Genomic DNA, 17,444 nt, shown 5'->3' with positions numbered 1-17,444 from the left:
GTCATGTATTTTTAGGAAATAGCTTTCCTAAGTCTCAAGTTAATGTAATTTAAGCCTTTTAGTGATTTAATTAGATAATGGAAAGAATTGTAAGTGCTCTCAAATAAATGAGAACATGAGTGGGAATAAATTACAAGAGTCCAAAGTCAATCAGAATTCTTAAAACAATCCATGATTTGATGGACGAGAGAGAGACTTTAGGAATTAATGGAAATATAAGTGGGAAGAAGATTTAGGAGTCAGTACAGAGGATTTAGGAGTTAGTTTAGGATTTACCCTAGAATTAGTTCAACAGAACCAATGCTAGATATATGTAAACCTACGGGCAGAGTCAACAAGGGGAAGAGGCCATTGACATTGAAAAATAGGCCTGTGCGAGACCGAGGAGGCTCGAATGTAATCTTTTCTTTTACATTAATATATGTAGAGTTTGTTCCTGACAGTGTAAGAATATTGAAGAGTATTTCATAAATGATTTATTGTGAATTCGTAGGCTCTGTAATAGGTTGCAGGCAGAATTATGAAGGACACATTGGAATGGAGTGATTTAGAGGAATCATAATGGGTCATTGAATCTAATTGATGGAAAGAGTGAAGCTCTGAAGAAATAACAAGTGAGACTGCACAGAGGTGCAGAACGAGTCGAAGAAATCGTAATGGATTGTTGAAATCCATTCAAAGGGTTGAGTAATGATCTAGAAGGATGTTGGTTAATGGAGCATGTGAAGTTAAGCTCAAGCGGGAATGAACTGAGTAGCAGTAGAGTGTAAGGCTGAAACATGATGAAAACCTAGAAACCATAGAAAACATTGGAAATGGCGAAAAATTCTAAGAAAAAAGAAACGAGCAGAGGAACGAAGATCAATGCTCAGGAACCATTAGATATGGGAAGATCAATGACTGAGATTGAATCGACACCAAAATATCGCATCGCAAAAGTTCAAGTGGAAGAGGAACTGCCAAACTCTGATAGGGTGATATAACTAGATCCAAAGTTCGATAACGGTGGATTTAAATCCCTATCAGGTCTGAAGATATTATCGCATTGGAGTGAGGAGAAGAGCAATAGCCGATAAGCAGAGTCAGAGGTGTCGGCGATCAGAGGTAAAATGTAACAGTGATTGGAGAAGGCAGAGGTTGGAGTAGCGCTGTGGAGCGATAAAGACACGGACCCGACGGAAGTTATAGTGGTGCAACTATAACATTTGAGATCTGCTATATGTGATTCAGAGTGGTTTTCCTATGTATTGGCATAAAGTGTTGACCGAGTCTTACAAGACTAAAACATATATATAATATGTTCCGATAGTCACATATCAGAAAGGAAGGGGTGATGAGGACTCGTGAAGAACCCGACAACGATTGTGATAAAGGTGAAATATCGGGAAGTGTGTCAAGACCATACAGAAGGTGGAAGAGGTATGGTTTGTAGTTAATTCCTTTGTTAAAAGAGTTATAAGGGAAAAGAGCGCCAATAAGGGTTTTAGTATGTTAAACCATACGTAACTAATGTTAAAAGGGGGAATGGTTATATATATATATATATATATATATATATATATGAATTATGGTTTATATAAAGGTTCTAAAGGGTTTCTAATTACCAATAGAAGGATTTAGGGGAAATACTTTAAACATAGTGTTGGGTCCCTATAATACTAGTGATTACCCCATTACTATTGTAGTTATACCCCTTATTTATATTGTTGTGCCCCTATTACCCCCATATTGTTATTTCTGTGCCCCATAGAATCCCTCTATTGTTATTTTTGTGGCTTTATATTATTATTGTTAGGTTGGCTGGATTATATTGTGACTCCCTAGACTCCTATATATAGAAAGGAGGTTTTGTCATTTGTATCATCCAAGAATTGATCATTTATGTAATGTAAAGGAGGTTGCCCCCTCGAAGAGGCTGAATTCTAAGGCGTGGATCTCTCTTTTCTATCTTTTTGTGAGCTGGTTTCATAACATTTGGTATCAGAGCTTTGGATTCTAGGGTTTCGCTGCTCCAAACAGGTCATCGTGGAATTTTCGCTATAACTTTTTTTCTGTGACGTTTCAGAAGTCGCAAAAAAAACCCATTTGAGAAGAATTGGCGCTGAACCTTGGGTCCGAATTTCAGAGCCTTTCTCGCAATATTTTCGGAGATATGATCTGAGGAAGTTGGTCTTTTTGCAGACTCCTGAATTACATTCAAAACAGGTGACCTGGGGAAAATCATCATAACTCTCTCTCTCTGAGGATCGGATTGAAATTTCGTAAAAAGGTACAGAAAGAGGACGGACTGTAGTTTCTTTTGTGTGTGTTTCAGATTCAAAGGTTGAAACAGTGACTCGTGGCACGTCGTACAAGTTCGCTCTACTGAACCAGTCTAAAAACAAGTCACTGTGGGAGATTTCACATAACTCTTCCTTGGAGAATCCAATTTGGCTCAGACTTGTGGCATTGGAAAGAGGACGCAGAAGGCTACTACAGGTAGCAATTTCAGAATTGGATGATCCAAAATTACAGAGATACATCAGATTCAATATCAGGCTTCTATAAAGTGAAAAAAAGGTGTGTAGTTTTTTTTTAATTTTTGTGTAAGCTTGGTTTAACGGAATTCAAAGGGCATAGTAAAACTTTATTATCGGTAACTGATGCCCCGAGGAAAGAAAATGCAAACACCTAGTAAGGAACCTGAAAGCTCTAGCATGACTCATGAAGAAGAGGAAGAAATGCTACATGATATATCAAAATTACAAGAACAAGTGCAACAAATGTCACGCTCACAAAAGCTAACAGAAGCTAAGATAAGTGGCGTGGAATCTAAGGTAAATGGCGTGGAATCTAAGATAAAGGGAATGGAAGCTAAGATGGATGGCATGGAAGCTAAGATTGACGCTAAAATTGATTGGACGCTAAAATTGATGGCATGGATGATAAGATGGATGAATTGAAGAAGTTGCTACAAGAAAGGGTCACTAATGGTGAAAAGGTAGTAAAGGAAACTCATGATGAGAACAAAAGAAATGTTAATCATGATTCCATAGACTCTAATGTTGGATCGAAGACTCACCATGTTCCAAAAATCGATATGAGGAAGTTTGATGGCAAGGATCCCGCCACATGGATATTACAGATGGAGCAATTCTTCGATCTCAATAATGTGCAAAACACACAAAAGGTACGTATGGCAACTTTATATTTGGAACCAAATCAGTTTGTATGGTATCAATGGCTTTGTTCTCGTAAACAATTTATCACTTGGGCAATTTTTACGGAAGAATTGATAGCACATTATGAGGATACAAAAAGCAACACTTTTTTTAGCCAATTGATAAGTCTCAAACAAAAGGGTTCAATAATGGAGCACATTGAGGAGTTCCAAAAATTGAACATAAGGGTAAAAGATATTCCAGAGGAGCATAGGATTGATGTGTTCATAGGGTCTTTAAAGGATAATATCCAACATGATGTGCGCCTTTGGGAACCTGATTCATTAGAGAAGGCATTCAGGTTAGCAAGAAAAATGGAAAGCAAAATTATGGCAACTAGGAAGCATACCGTTCACAACTATAAAGACGGAAGTGTTGTTGCCCATAGTCTTCCACAACCTACAAGGTTGACACCACAACAATTGGAAGAAAAAAGAGCAAAAGGGCTTTGTTACAATTGTGATAGCAAATACACAAAAGGTCATAAGTGTGCTGAGAAGAAATTATTCTACATAGATTGTGAAGAGGAAGAAGAAAAGGAGCAAGAAAGGTCAAAAGAAGAGGATATATTCCAGGAACAAAGCCTAGATGAAGAACAAATAAATCCGACCATATCTTGTAATGCATTGGCAGGAATTACCACTCCTCAAACCATCAAGATAGAAGGACAAATCAAGAAGAAAAAGGTAATAGTGTTGATTGATTCAGGAAGCACCCACAATTTTATTCATTGTAGGGTAGCAAAAGAATTGAATTGCTTCCTATATCCAGCACCAGAGTGTCAAGTGATGATTGCAAATGGAGGAACAATAAATTGTTCTGGAAAGTGCCATAATATCAAGCTATCCATGGGAGAATATGTATTGACTAGCCCAATGCTTTCCATTCCAATGGGAGGTGCTGATGTTGTACTAGGAGTCCAATGGCTACAATCCTTGGGTACAATAGCTTTTAATTTTCAAGAACTTTTCATGAAATTTTCTGTGGAAGGAAAGGAAGTTGAATTAAGGGGTATTGCAGGGAAACCAGGAAAGATAATCAGCTCTAATGGCATGACAAAGCTTCTAAAAAAGGAGCAAAGAGGTGTAATTGCACAATTATGTTCGCTAGATGTTTCCACATTGGAATCATCTATTTCTCCAGATCTCCAAAAAGTCCTGGACAATCATTCCAAGGTATTTGAGACTCCCAAAGGTCTCCCACCTATGCGTGATCATGATCATGCTATTCATCTGATTCCAGGAAGTGTTCCTCCAAACATCAGGCCGTACAGATATCCCTATGTCCAAAAAAGTGAAATTGAACGTATGGTTGCAGAAATGCTAGAGGCTGGTATAATTCAACCGAGTCAAAGTTCTTTCTCAGCTCCAGTAGTATTGGTGCACAAGAAGGATGGATCATGGCGCATGTGTCCGGATTATAGGGAGCTCAACAAGCTCACTATTAAAGATAAGTTCCCCATTCCTGTTATTGATGAATTACTGGATGAATTGCATGGATCAATTTACTTCACCAAGTTGGATCTTCGTTCGGGATATCATCAAATCAGAATGAAGATTGAAGACATTCCGAAAACGGCATTTAGAACTCATGAGGGTCATTATGAATTTTTGGTCATGCCTTTTGGCCTTACCAATGCACCTTCAACATTTCAAGGTTTGATGAATTCAATTTTCAAACCATTCCTTAGAAAATTTGTGTTAGTATTTTTTGATGATATACTAATCTACAGCAAGTCTTGGAAGGATCATGTTGAACATGTTGACAGGGTGCTACAACTATTGGAGGAGAAACAATTATATGCAAAAAGATCCAAATGTTTCTTTGGAGTCCAGGAGGTGGAATATTTGGGTCATATTGTATCTCATGAAGGAGTTAAGGTAGACCCTAGCAAAATTAAAGCCATTAAGGAATGGAAAATCCCCACATCCATAAAGCATCTGCGAGGATTTCTTGGGTTGACAGGGTATTATCGCAAGTTTGTTAAGAATTATGGGAGAATAGCAGCACCTCTAACAACATTATTGAAGAAAGATTCATTTTCATGGACTCCGGAAGCAACAAAGGCCTTTGAACATCTTAAAGAGGCAATGTGCCAAGCACCGGTCTTAGCTACACCGGACTTCACAAAAACCTTTATTGTGGAATGTGATGCTTCAGGAAATGGAATTGGTGCTGTTCTAATGCAAGATGAAAGACCCATTGCTTTTGAAAGTCGTCCAATCAAGGGAAAGTTTTTAAGCAAAGCTATTTATGAGAAGGAAATGTTGGCAATACTCCATGCACTTAAGAAATGGCGACCCTACCTAATGGGAAGACACTTCAAGGTAAAAACGGATCATGATAGCCTTAAATACTTTTTAGAACAAAGATTATCCTCTGAAGAGCAACAAAAGTGGGTCACAAAGATGTTGGGTTATGACTTTGAAATCATCTACAAAAAAGGGAAGCAAAATGTGGTGGCAGATGCACTCTCAAGAAAGGATGAGGATGTGGAAGCATTGTTGTGTGCCATTTCTATTATCCAACCAGATTGGATAAACGAAGCAAGGGAGGAATGGAAGAATGACGAAGAAGTGTGGGCACTTATTCGAAAGTTACAACAAGATTCCAGTACTTCTGATACATTTAGCTGGAAAAATGATTCGTTATGGTACAAAGATCGCTTATACCTCTGTAAGAATTCCCAGCTAAAACAAAAGATTCTTATGGAATTGCACACTTCTCCCTTAGGAGGGCACTCAGGATTTTTAAAAACTTACCACAGGGTTAAGAAGGAATTTTTTTGGGATGGCCTTAAATCAGATATTCAAAAGTTTGTGGCGGAATGTTTGGTTTGCCAGCAAAATAAAGTTGAAACAATTAAGACACCGGGTCTATTACAACCTTTATCCATTCCAAGCCAACGTTGGGAGGAGGTTTCAATGGATTTTATCACAGGTTTACCCAAGTCTGAGGGAAAGAGTGTCATCATGGTGGTAGTTGACAGACTTACCAAGTATGCACACTTTTGTGCATTATCACATCCATTTAAAGCCAGTACAGTTTCTACTGCATTTATGGAAACGTTCAAAAGCTACATGGAAACCCAAAGATTATTGTAAGTGACAGAGATCCCATTTTCACTGGAAATTTTTGGACATAATTATTTTCTTGTCTTGGTACTCAGTTAGCTCATAGCTCATCTTATCATCCTCAATCTGATGGGCAAACTGAGATAGTAAACAAATGTTTGGAAGGATATCTTCGTTGCTTTGTATCTGATAAACAGACACAATGGGTCAAATGGTTGCCTCTGGCTGAATGGTGGTATAACACTTCCTTCCATACAGCAACAAAAATGACCCCATTTATGGCACTTTATGGGTATCAACCACCATCCATCACATCATATTTAAGAGAAAATTCTAAGGTTCAGGCAGTGGAACATCACATCGAACATCAACAACAAGTCCTCCAACTCTTAAAGGATAACCTCGTGTTGGCACAAAATAGAATGAAACAACAGGCAGATCAACATCGCAGTGAAAGAAGTTTTGATGTAGGTGATTGGGTATTCCTACGGCTACAACCATATAAGCAAATGTCCCTAAAGCAAGCTAAGAAGGATAATAAATTATCACCAAAGTATTATGGTCCGTACAAGGTGTTGCAAAAGATTGGTACTATGGCATACAAATTGGAGCTTCCTGCAGCTTCTCGATTGCACCCAGTTTTCCATGTTTCATGTTTAAAGAAGGTTATAGGTGACAAGCTCCCAATTCAAACAATATTGCCAGAACTTGACGAGGAAGGAAAAATTATATTGGAACCGGAAGCAGTCACAGAAACAAGAACTCGACAGCTACGAAATCGATCAATTTTAGAGTATCTTATCAAGTGGAAGAACTTATCCGCTGAAGATTCCACATGGGAGGATGAGAATTTTATGCAGAAGTATCCAGAACTACTCAAGCGTTGAGGACAACACTTTTTTGAAGGAGAGGGGCATGTTGGGTCCCTATAATACTAGTGATTACCCCATTACTATTGTAGTTATACCCCTTATTTATATTGTTGTGCCCCTATTACCCCCATATTGTTATTTCTGTGCCCCATAGAATCCCTCTATTGTTATTTTTGTGGCTTTATATTATTATTGTTAGGTCGGCTGGATTATATTGTGACTCCCTAGACTCCTATATATAGAAAGGAGGTTTTGTCATTTGTATCATCCAAGAATTGATCATTTATGTAATGTAAAGGAGGTTGCCCCCTCGAAGAGGCTGAATTCTAAGGCGTGGATCCCTTTTTTCTATCTTTTTGTGAGCTGGTTTCATAACACATAGTCAAAACCAAAGGTTTGAAGCCTATTTAAAGGTTTCGATAGGAGATTTGGTGGGGTGATTGGGTTTCGATATAAAGGAACCAAGATAAAAGGGCCTTAACCATTCATGGTTTTTAGTTTTAACTCCATTGGAGAGTTAAACACCCAGGACAGAAGTGTGGATGCATATTTATGCATGCTGTGGGTAAGTGTGGGTTTTACCCAGCACCATTAGTGGTATCAGAGCAGAATTGAAATCAGAGCAAGGAAAGATTTCTGCAAAAAGGAGATTGCACACAGAAGAAGATAATGTGCACAAGGCTACAATAGAAGAATGTAAGGAGAACTTTTGAAGTTCTTGGAAGATTATAGAATTCCAGCAAAGGCTTGGAGTAGACAAGAACAGAGGATTCCTTGAAGGAAAGAGAAAGCAAGATTTCTTAATGCAAGTTCTGAAGGAAAGAGGACTTAGAGACAAGACAGAGGGCAATCCATTCAAAGCATAGATGGAATGGTGAAACAAGATCGTGCTGAGATCTTGAAAGTGAGGTAATATGTTCTATTTTAAATTGAGAATGTGTGTTTTTATACTAATGCATAGGTGACAGAAAGAGAAGCTATGAGAGGAGAACTAGATGTGTTCTTGAAGACAGAGTAAGAAAAACACTCTGAAGGAGAGGTGGCAGTGAACCTGAAGAATCCAACTAGAGATTGGACAGAGAGGACAACTGAAGTGTTCTCAAGAGAGAATAAGAGATTGTAGAATCTTAGAAGGAGCAAAGGTGTTGCTCAAGAGGAGGTTCCAAACAGAGGACCCGTGCTTACCAAAAGACTAAGTGAGGAGAGTTTAGTGAGGTAAGATTACAACGAGGATGACTAGCTATTGTAGAGGCTTGTTGCAAAGGAGCTCATGAAGAAAGAAGAGAAGAGGATGACTATAGATAGTCATAGCAGAGGTTCAGAGAGAAGCCACAACAGAGGATATGAGAAGAAGGATGGCAAAGCAAATGGCAAGAGGATGAGTCAAGAGGAGATCGACAAAGAGGTTGTAGATTTAAAAGAACAACTCAATGCATTAAGGAGTATACTTGAAGAAGACCAGAGACTAGGTTGGGTCTTGAGGAAGAAGCCAGTGAAGTGGCATGAGATACAAAGAAGGCTACAGTAGAGGCAAGTAAGGTGGCTGAAGGGAAAACTCAAGGAAGTTGAGTTAGAAATGGAAGAGTACATTTGTGAACTAGAACAAGGAGAAATTCTGGGAGAAAGTGAAGATGAAGACTTGAAGACTGAAACTTCAAGTGAGGCCAAAGGGTCACATGATTTTAGAACTAACAATTTATGTGTGTTTGTAGGTGAAACATGTAAAGAAGGAAAATTTGCTGATATTGTCATAAAAGAGGAAGAAGATCAGCAGTATCTAAATTCTGTTTTGGAAGAAGATGAGATAGATAGATCTCATATATAGCTGGAGAAAGATATCAAGCAACCAAGTGAAGGGCTTGAAGAGATTGAAGAAGAGACTATCGAAGAATTTTTGAATCATATGAAGGATCTAGAATAGCAAGAAGATATGATGGCTGAACCATCCAGTGGGACCATAGAGTCTATTGTTTTTAAGATTGATAGTTTTTTTTTGGATGCAGAACAAATGTAGGAGAATGATAATGTAGATGGTGAGACAAGGATAGCTCTTGGAGAAAGTCAACAACAAGAGATTGAAGGCAAGCTTTGAAAAGAGACTATGTTAGCTGAAAACATCGTAAAGGATCATCAATTCACCATGATGATAGGCACAGTTGAAATAGCCATGAAAACTGTTGTTCTTGCCTCTCACGTTCATATTCTTCAGAATCTTTGAAACTGCCTTGAACTATCATTTTTCCTCTTGCAATCTCTTCATCAATTCTACAAGACATCAAGATCACAAGAAATGGTTGACATGACATAAAAACATATAAGATATATATATGGTGGAAGAAAAGTGATGCTCATTTGTCTTTTAACATGATCATGGATTCTTTTTGATGTAAATGTTCCATATATAAATGAATTTTAACATGATCAGGGATGGTTTTTAATGTAAATGTTATGTATATAAATGTCCTATAGGAAAAAATGTATTGCATAAATGTCTGAAACCTCTTTAACATATTTTAATAATGATTATATTATACATAACACAAAACATAGATAGTACCTTCAACGATTCCAGATAAAATTTACTGTTGGAAAAACTAGAGGGGATAGTGAATTGGTTCATAAAAAGATTCCCATATTAATTGTAGATTTGATTGGAGGGAGAATTTTGAGATCACATGAAATATTATTATTGTCGTGAACAAATATTTGATCAAGTTAAAATAAAATATTCCAATATTGCTATACTACACAAATTATGATATTATTTCAAGCCATACAAGAAAAATTACTAGTAAAATGACTGTACATGAGAGGAGTTGAAAAAGGAATAAGGAAAAAACATAAACTTGATATTTGAAAAGTAATCAATAACGCACATGATAATGCTTTTTGAACCAATGTAGATGGGCCTGTATTTGGACACTTGCTTTGTATGTCTATCGTAATTCCACTTTTATCCATTTTGGAGGTCTCTCATTTAGGCATCGTTCTATCATAACATCGTACAAAGGCTGGTCCATATTTTTTTCTACTATAGTTTCTAAGGATGCATTTCCCTTTTCAACTTTGACATTTATAACCCTAAATTTATGCCTTGTCAACAACGCATCTAGATAACCAATAATACTAATAATGAAGTTTTCTATGGTGGCTGAATTGTACCTACAACTTTATAGTTAATTATTTACGAGCAAGAAATGATTTAAAATTTGCAGTTCCAGTGACTTCTCGCCAAGTGAACAGTGAATTTATTTCATATTTTCCTTTGTATGAGGATATAGGTTTCAAATCACAAATGCCTAAAAAAATACCAAACATGCATTTAAGTACATAAAAACAATGTTAATGCAATTTTTCACATTGCAGATTGATTTCCAAATCTATCCAATTAAATGCACACTCTCGAGGAAAAGAATCACCACGTACAGAACCAAGAGAAAATAAATATTAGAAAGGGCTCTTATTTCAATAGAAATTTGAAATTCTAATCTATTATTTTGGGGTTCTATTCCAAATGGGAAAAGGCAGTTAGAAAAACTTCCCACCATTTTAGTCCTACTAAATATAACATGCTTTTTCACCAAACTTAGTGAGATGATACATTATACCAGCCTCTGATCCTCTTTCTCTATATACACTTTCTTAGGAAAATTTAAAACTATACTTGTGAACTAGTTAATATATCTTACATTTCATTGTTAAAAGTTTCGAGCATCAATACATATCCTGGGGGGGTAGTACATGCCTTAGCCACAAGAAAGTCAGTCAAGATTCCATTTCCACCAAGTAATTCTCATCCCAAATATATTACCTCCCATAAGGTATTCCAGGCCTATACAAATCTGAGGACATAGCATATATATGTTAGACTCTCAAAAAGTGCTCTCCTTAAACAACTGATTCTAACCAAGTCTTGGATGGAATAACTATTGTAGTTAAGTCAATGCCTTGGCTAAGCTGGCATGCCCTAGAGTCATCTTCCCATTATCATACAACTTGCTTAGTCGCCATCCCATTAAGTTCATCACTTGAATGTTACCCAACATATGAGTAAGTTTTTCTTGGATAATTTGGAAAGAATTTAATGACACTCCAAACTTCTTTCTTCCCTGTAAATACTTGTACAGTGAAAAAAAAATATGATTTTTTTTCCCAACAAACCTGTACAAAAGTGAACTAAGGGAATGCAATCAAGGTCAATGTCTAAGAAAAAACAATATTGCACCTGTGACACATATCATATACATCCATTGCAATACCGATGGGCTACCAAGCAACTATTACACGTGATATAACAAGCACCTGAAATACGATAAAGGCATAAAATCAATGTGGTTCTCAAACTAGGCACAAAAATGAAACTATTGCTAATTACAGACAACTATTTAAATGTCATTTCATTGAAAATATTAGCATACATTACAAATGTTTAACATAAGAGCACATAAAATCTATAAAAGTGCAATAGGCTGATTATATCAAATGGACCCACCAAACGAAAATGCATTGGTACATGTCACCTTCCTTTATGCATATTTCCTAGTGATTTTCAGAAATTCAAATATTACCATCCAACTGTTAGAATGGGATTAATGCCCGACAATCTATCCTCATCAGCAACAAAAACTCCTTTCGAAAGAATTTCCCCATTCTGAACATAACTCGGTGCAATTTTATTTTCTATTTTCGTTACCCTCAGTGTAGAAGTACCTTTTATCACAATGAACTTGTGGAAAATCCCTAGAAATTAGAGGCACCATCCCCAATTATGGAGTCTCTGGGTGTCGTAGTTATGAGGCTCGCCACTAATATCCCATTGTTGATGAACACCTGGAAGAAAATGTTTAGTGCTCCTCGCAACCTCGAAGGTGTCATCTCCAACAAATAAATTGGAATAAATTGCAAAAATGGTCTAGACTTAGATATAGATAGGAACTGATACATAAGGTACACATCAAATAAGTAATATCTAATACCTATTATATCCAATTAAACTTATCTTTGCTACTATTTCTCTTACCCATTGATTTGATTTGTGGTTGTATTCCTGGCAAATATAGTATGTTTTCAAAGGTATTGTTTCATGTCCAATGGTTTTGGCCATCTAACTTCCAACCAACTTTCAAATGGCATCACCAATGGATGAGATATTAGACTTTGTTTTCCTTATTTTCTAAAATGGATGGGATGAAAAGGCAAGAGTTGTGCGACTAATTTTTTTCTTTGAAGCGATAATCAATGAAGAATCAAGACAACATTTGAGGGTGGAAATCCCTATGACAGGAAACTTGAATGATAGTGTAATTAAAATAAACCTTTTTTGTTGTTGTATTCAAAGAGATTGCGTCACTACCATAGTTGGGTTCAATCATAGCCCGTGAAAATGAAAAAACCATTACCTGTCACATTAATGAGTCAGAAATCTCCTTACCAGGTCATCGAACTCCTCTTGAACCTCGTGTGTCCCAGAGATCTTCTCCAACATGGATCTCTCGGTCAAGTTGTTGGGTGTGTCAGGGAGCCTGAATGAGCCTATCGCCATTACAACTAATGAGATAGCTGCAGTAGCAAGTGAGAGGCACCATCCCCAATTATGGAGTCTCTGGGTGCCGTAGTTATGAGGCTCGCCACTAATATCCCATTGTTGATGAACACCTGGAAGAAAATGTTTAGTGCTCCTCGCAACCTCGAAGGTGTCATCTCCAACAAATAAACTGGAATAAATTGCAAAAATGGTCTAGACTTGGATTCAGATGGGAGCATTAACATAGAAAATTCTGAGTCCAAATTCAATAACTTGATTGCCAAAACCAACACCAATGCCGAGCAATATGTGACTAAGGATGAGCATGGTGATGCAGGAGCATTCAGCCCAAGGAAAATCATTGTAATTACGTAGACATAGAGGGGTCATGTATTTTTAGGAAATAGCTTTCCTAAGTCTCAAGTTAATGCAATTTAAGCCTTTTATTGATTTAATTAGATAATGGACAGAATTTTAAGTGCTCTCAAATAAATGAGAACATGAGTGGTAATAAATGAAAAGAGTCCAAAGTCAATCAGAACTCTTAAAACAGTCCATGTTTTGAGGGACGAGAGAGAGACTTTAGGAATTAATGGAAATAGAAGTGGGCAGAAAATTTAGGAGTCAGTACAGAGGATTTAGGAGTTAGTTTAGGATTTACCCCGGAACTAGTTCAATAGAACCAATGCTAGATATATGTAAGCCTACGGGTAGAGTCAAAAAGGGGAAGATTCCATTGACATTGAAAAATAGGCCTGTTCGAGACTAAGGAGGCTCGAATGTACTATTTTCTTTTACATTAATATATGTAGAGTTTGTTCCTGACAGTGTCAAAGTATTGAAGAGTATTTCATAAATGATTTATTGTGAATTTGTAGGCTTTGTAATAGGTTGCAGGCAGAATTATGAAGGACGCAGAGGAATGGATTGATTCAGAGGATTCAAAATGGGTCATTGAATCCAATTGATGGAAAGAGTGAAGCTCTAAAGAAATAGCAAGTGAGACTGCGTAGAGGTGCAGAACGAGTCAAAGAAATCGTAATGGATTGTTGAAATCTATTCAAAGGGTTCAGTAATGCTCTGGAAGGACGTTGGTTAATGGAGCATGTGAAGTTAAGCTCAAGCGAGAATGAACTGAGCAGCAGTAGAGCACAAGGATGAAACCTGAAGAAAACCCATAAACCATAAAAAACATTGGAAATGGCGTAAAATTATAAGTAAAAAGAAATGATCGGAGGAACGAAGATCGATGCTCAAGAACCGTTAGATCTGGGAAGATCAACAACTGAGATCGAATCGACACCAAAATATCGCATTGCAAAAGTTCGAGTGGAAGAGGAACCAACCTATGGAATTGCCAAACTCCGATAGGGCGATATAACCGGACCCAAAATTCCATAACGGTGGATTTAAATCCCTATCGGGTTCGAAGATATAATCGCATTAGAGTGAGGAGAAGAGAAATAGCCGATAAGTGGAGTCAGAGGTGTTGGAGATCAGAGGTAAAAGGTATCAGAAATTGGAGAAGGCGGAGGTCGGAGTAGCGTTGTGGGGCAATAAAGACATGGACCTGACGGAAGTTATAGTGGCGCATCTATAACATTTGAGATCTGCTATATGTGATTCAGAGCGGTTTTCCTATGTATTGGCATAAAGTGTGGACCCAGTCTTCCAAGACTAAAACATATATATAATATGTTACGATAGTCGCATATCGGAAGGGAAGGGGCGATGAGGACCCGTGAAGAACCCGACAACGATTGTGATAAAGGTGAAATATCGGGAAGTGTGTCAAGACCATATGGAAGGCGGAAGAGGTATGGTTTGTAGTTAATTCCTTTGTAAAAGAGTTATAAGGGAAAAGAGCACCGATAAGGGTTTTCGTATGTTAAACCATACGTAACCAATGTTTAAAAGGGGAATGGTTATATATATATGAATTGTGGTTTTTATAAAGGTTCTGAAGGGTTTCTAATTCCCGATAGAAGGATTTAGGGGAAATACTTTAAACATAGTCATAACCAAAGGCTTGAAGCCTTTTTAAAGGTTCCGATAGGAGATTTGGTGGGGTGATTGGGTTTTGATATAAAGGAACCAAGATAAAAGGGCCTTAACCATTCATGGTTTGTAGTTTTAACTCCATTGGAGAGTTAAACACCCAGGATAGAAGTGTGGATGCATATTTATGCATACTGTGGGTATGTGCGGGTTTTACCCAGTACCATTAGTGTTATCAGAGCAGAATTGAAATCAAAGCAAGGAAAGATTTCTGCAAAAAGGAGATTGCACACAGAAGAAGATAATGTGCACAAGGCTACAATAGAAGACTATAAGGAGAACTTTTGAAGTTATTGGAAGATTGTAGAATTATAGCAGAGGCTTGGAGTAGACAAGAACAGAGGATTCCTTGAAGGAAAGAGAAAGAAAGATTACTTAATGCAAGTTCTGAAGGAAAGAGGACTTAGAGACAAGACAGAGGGCAATCCATTCAAAGCATAGATGGAATGGTGAAACAAGATCATGCTGAGATCTTTAAAGTGAGGTAATATATTCTATTTTAAATTGAGAATGTGTGTTTTTATACTAATGCATAGGTGACAGCAAGAGAAGCTGTGAGAGGAGAACCAGATGTGTTCTTGAAGACAGAGTAAGAAAAACACTCTGAAGGAGAAGTGGCAGTGAACCTGAAGAATCCAACAAGAGATTCGACAGAGAGGGCAGCTGAAGTGTTCTCAAGAGAGAATGAGAGATTTCAGAAGCCTAGAAGGAGCAAAGGTGTTGCTCAAGAGGAGGTTGTAGACAGAGGACCCGTGCTTACCAAAAGACTGAGTGAGGAGATTTTAGTGAGGTAATATTACAATGAGGAGGACTAGCTATTGTAGAGGCTTATTGCAAAGGAGCTCATGAAGAAGGAAGAGAAGAAGATGACTACTGATAGTCATAGGAGAGGTTTAGAGAGAAGCCACAATAGAGGGTATGAGAAGAAGGATGGCAAAGCAAATGGAAAGAGGATGAGTCAAGAGGATATCGAAAAAGAGGTTATAGAGTTAAAAGAACAACTCAATGCATTAAGGAGTATACTTGAAGAAGACCAGAGACTAGGTTGGGTCTTGAGGAAGAAGCCAGTGAAGTGGCTTGAGATACAAAGAAGGCTACAACAAAGGCAAGTAAGGTGGTTGAAGGGAAAACTCAAGGAAGTTGAGTTAGAAATGGAAGAGTACATTTGTGAACTAGAACAAGGAGAAATCCTGGGAGAAAGTGAAGATGAAGACTTGAAGACTGAAACTTCAAGTGAGGCCAAAGGGTCACATGATTTTAGAACTGACAATTTATGTGTGTTTGCAGGTGAAACATGTAAAGAAGGATAATTTGCTGGTATTGTCATAAAAGAGGAAGAAGAACATCAAAATCTAAATTATGTTTTGGAAGAAGATGAGAGAGATAGATCTCATATACAGGCTGAGAAAGATATCAAGCCACCAAGTGAAGTGCTTGAAGAGATTGAAGAAGAGACTATCGAAGAATTTCTGAATCATATGAAGGATCTAGAATAGCAAGAGGATATGATAGTTGAACCATCTAGTGGGACCATAGAGTCTATTGTTTTTAAGATTGATAGTTTGTCTGTGGATGTAGAACAAACACAGGAGAATGATAATGCAGATGGTGAGACAAGGATAGCTCTTGGAGAAAGTCAACAACAAGAGATTGAAGGCAAGCTTTGAAAAGAGACTATATTAGCTGAAAACATAGTAAAGGATCATCAATTCACCAAGATGATATGCACAGTTGAGATAGCCATGGAAACTATTGAGAGAGTCAGTAAGGAACAAGGACATCTACTAAAGGATGTTAAGAAGGAAGGAACCTATGCAAAGGATTTAACCTTGGGAGAAAGAACACTAACAAAAGAGTATTATGCAGAGGATGAGAAATCTTTTGAAGCTTTCAGAATTATGGGGAAGTATATTTCAAAAGATAAAAACTCTGAAGTAAAGGAGGATGAAGAATGTCTCATAAATGAGAGAAGTAGTGACTTATTGCAGTAGAAAGAAATTAGGATTGGAAGTGATGATGAAATACTGGCAAAGTGTCACAGAGAAATTGCATTGCTGGAGAATTCAGAATATGATAATATGGTTGCAGAAAAAGGAGTTCACTACAGTGGACAAGGGTAGGAAGACATCATTAGGACATATGGTGTGGAAGAGAGACTAGTTGACAGTCTCAAGAATTCTTTTGAGAATTCAAATCAGCATACTGATGTGTTGACAGAGGAGAAAGAAACAGAGTGGTAAACTGAATTGTTGCCAAAGGAAAACAAGGCACAACAGCTTTGTGTCTTTAATTTTAACAAGTGGTTTTGAATGCAGGTTTTGTTGCAATTGCCGGAGGAGATTTGGCACAAGTGAACAACCAAATAAAAGTGAAAGAAGAGAATTCTATGAAAGAACTCAATCCATGGAATAGAGAAGTTAATTTGCTGGAGAAAGTGTTGAACAGTCATGATTCAATCATGAAAGAGGGTAAGGATGATAGGGAGTCAACAAATAAAAGAGAAGTTAGCAAAGAAACCAAGGCAAAAGTTGGAGCAAGCAAAATAGAAGTCAAAGTAAGCAAAAGCAAGAATAACAAAACAAGAAAACGAACATCAGATTGGAGAACTAGTGGACAACAACAACCAGAAACAAAAAGGAGGAGGCAGAAATATGAAGCAGAATATGGACTAGTCCAAAGATGTACTGGAAACAGAGATTGAAGAAATGTGGAAACT

General features: G+C 37.4%; 1 pseudogene; it reads right to left on the bottom strand.

Annotated features, from left to right (window-relative positions):
* Nucleotides 1–10,326: 10,326 nt before the first annotated feature.
* LOC149237513 (acyl-coenzyme A oxidase 4, peroxisomal-like) lies at nucleotides 10,327–12,688 on the bottom strand (annotated as a pseudogene).
* Nucleotides 12,689–17,444: the final 4,756 nt, after the last annotated feature.

This window comes from Pinus tabuliformis, chromosome 8 (assembly GCF_031772625.1).
Source record: "Pinus tabuliformis cultivar Carrire ecotype Pingquan chromosome 8, CPIR1, whole genome shotgun sequence".
Lineage (NCBI taxonomy): Eukaryota > Viridiplantae > Streptophyta > Pinopsida > Pinales > Pinaceae > Pinus > Pinus tabuliformis.
Note: the sequence above shows the minus strand (reverse complement) of the source record. Positions and strands in the feature narration are given on the sequence as shown.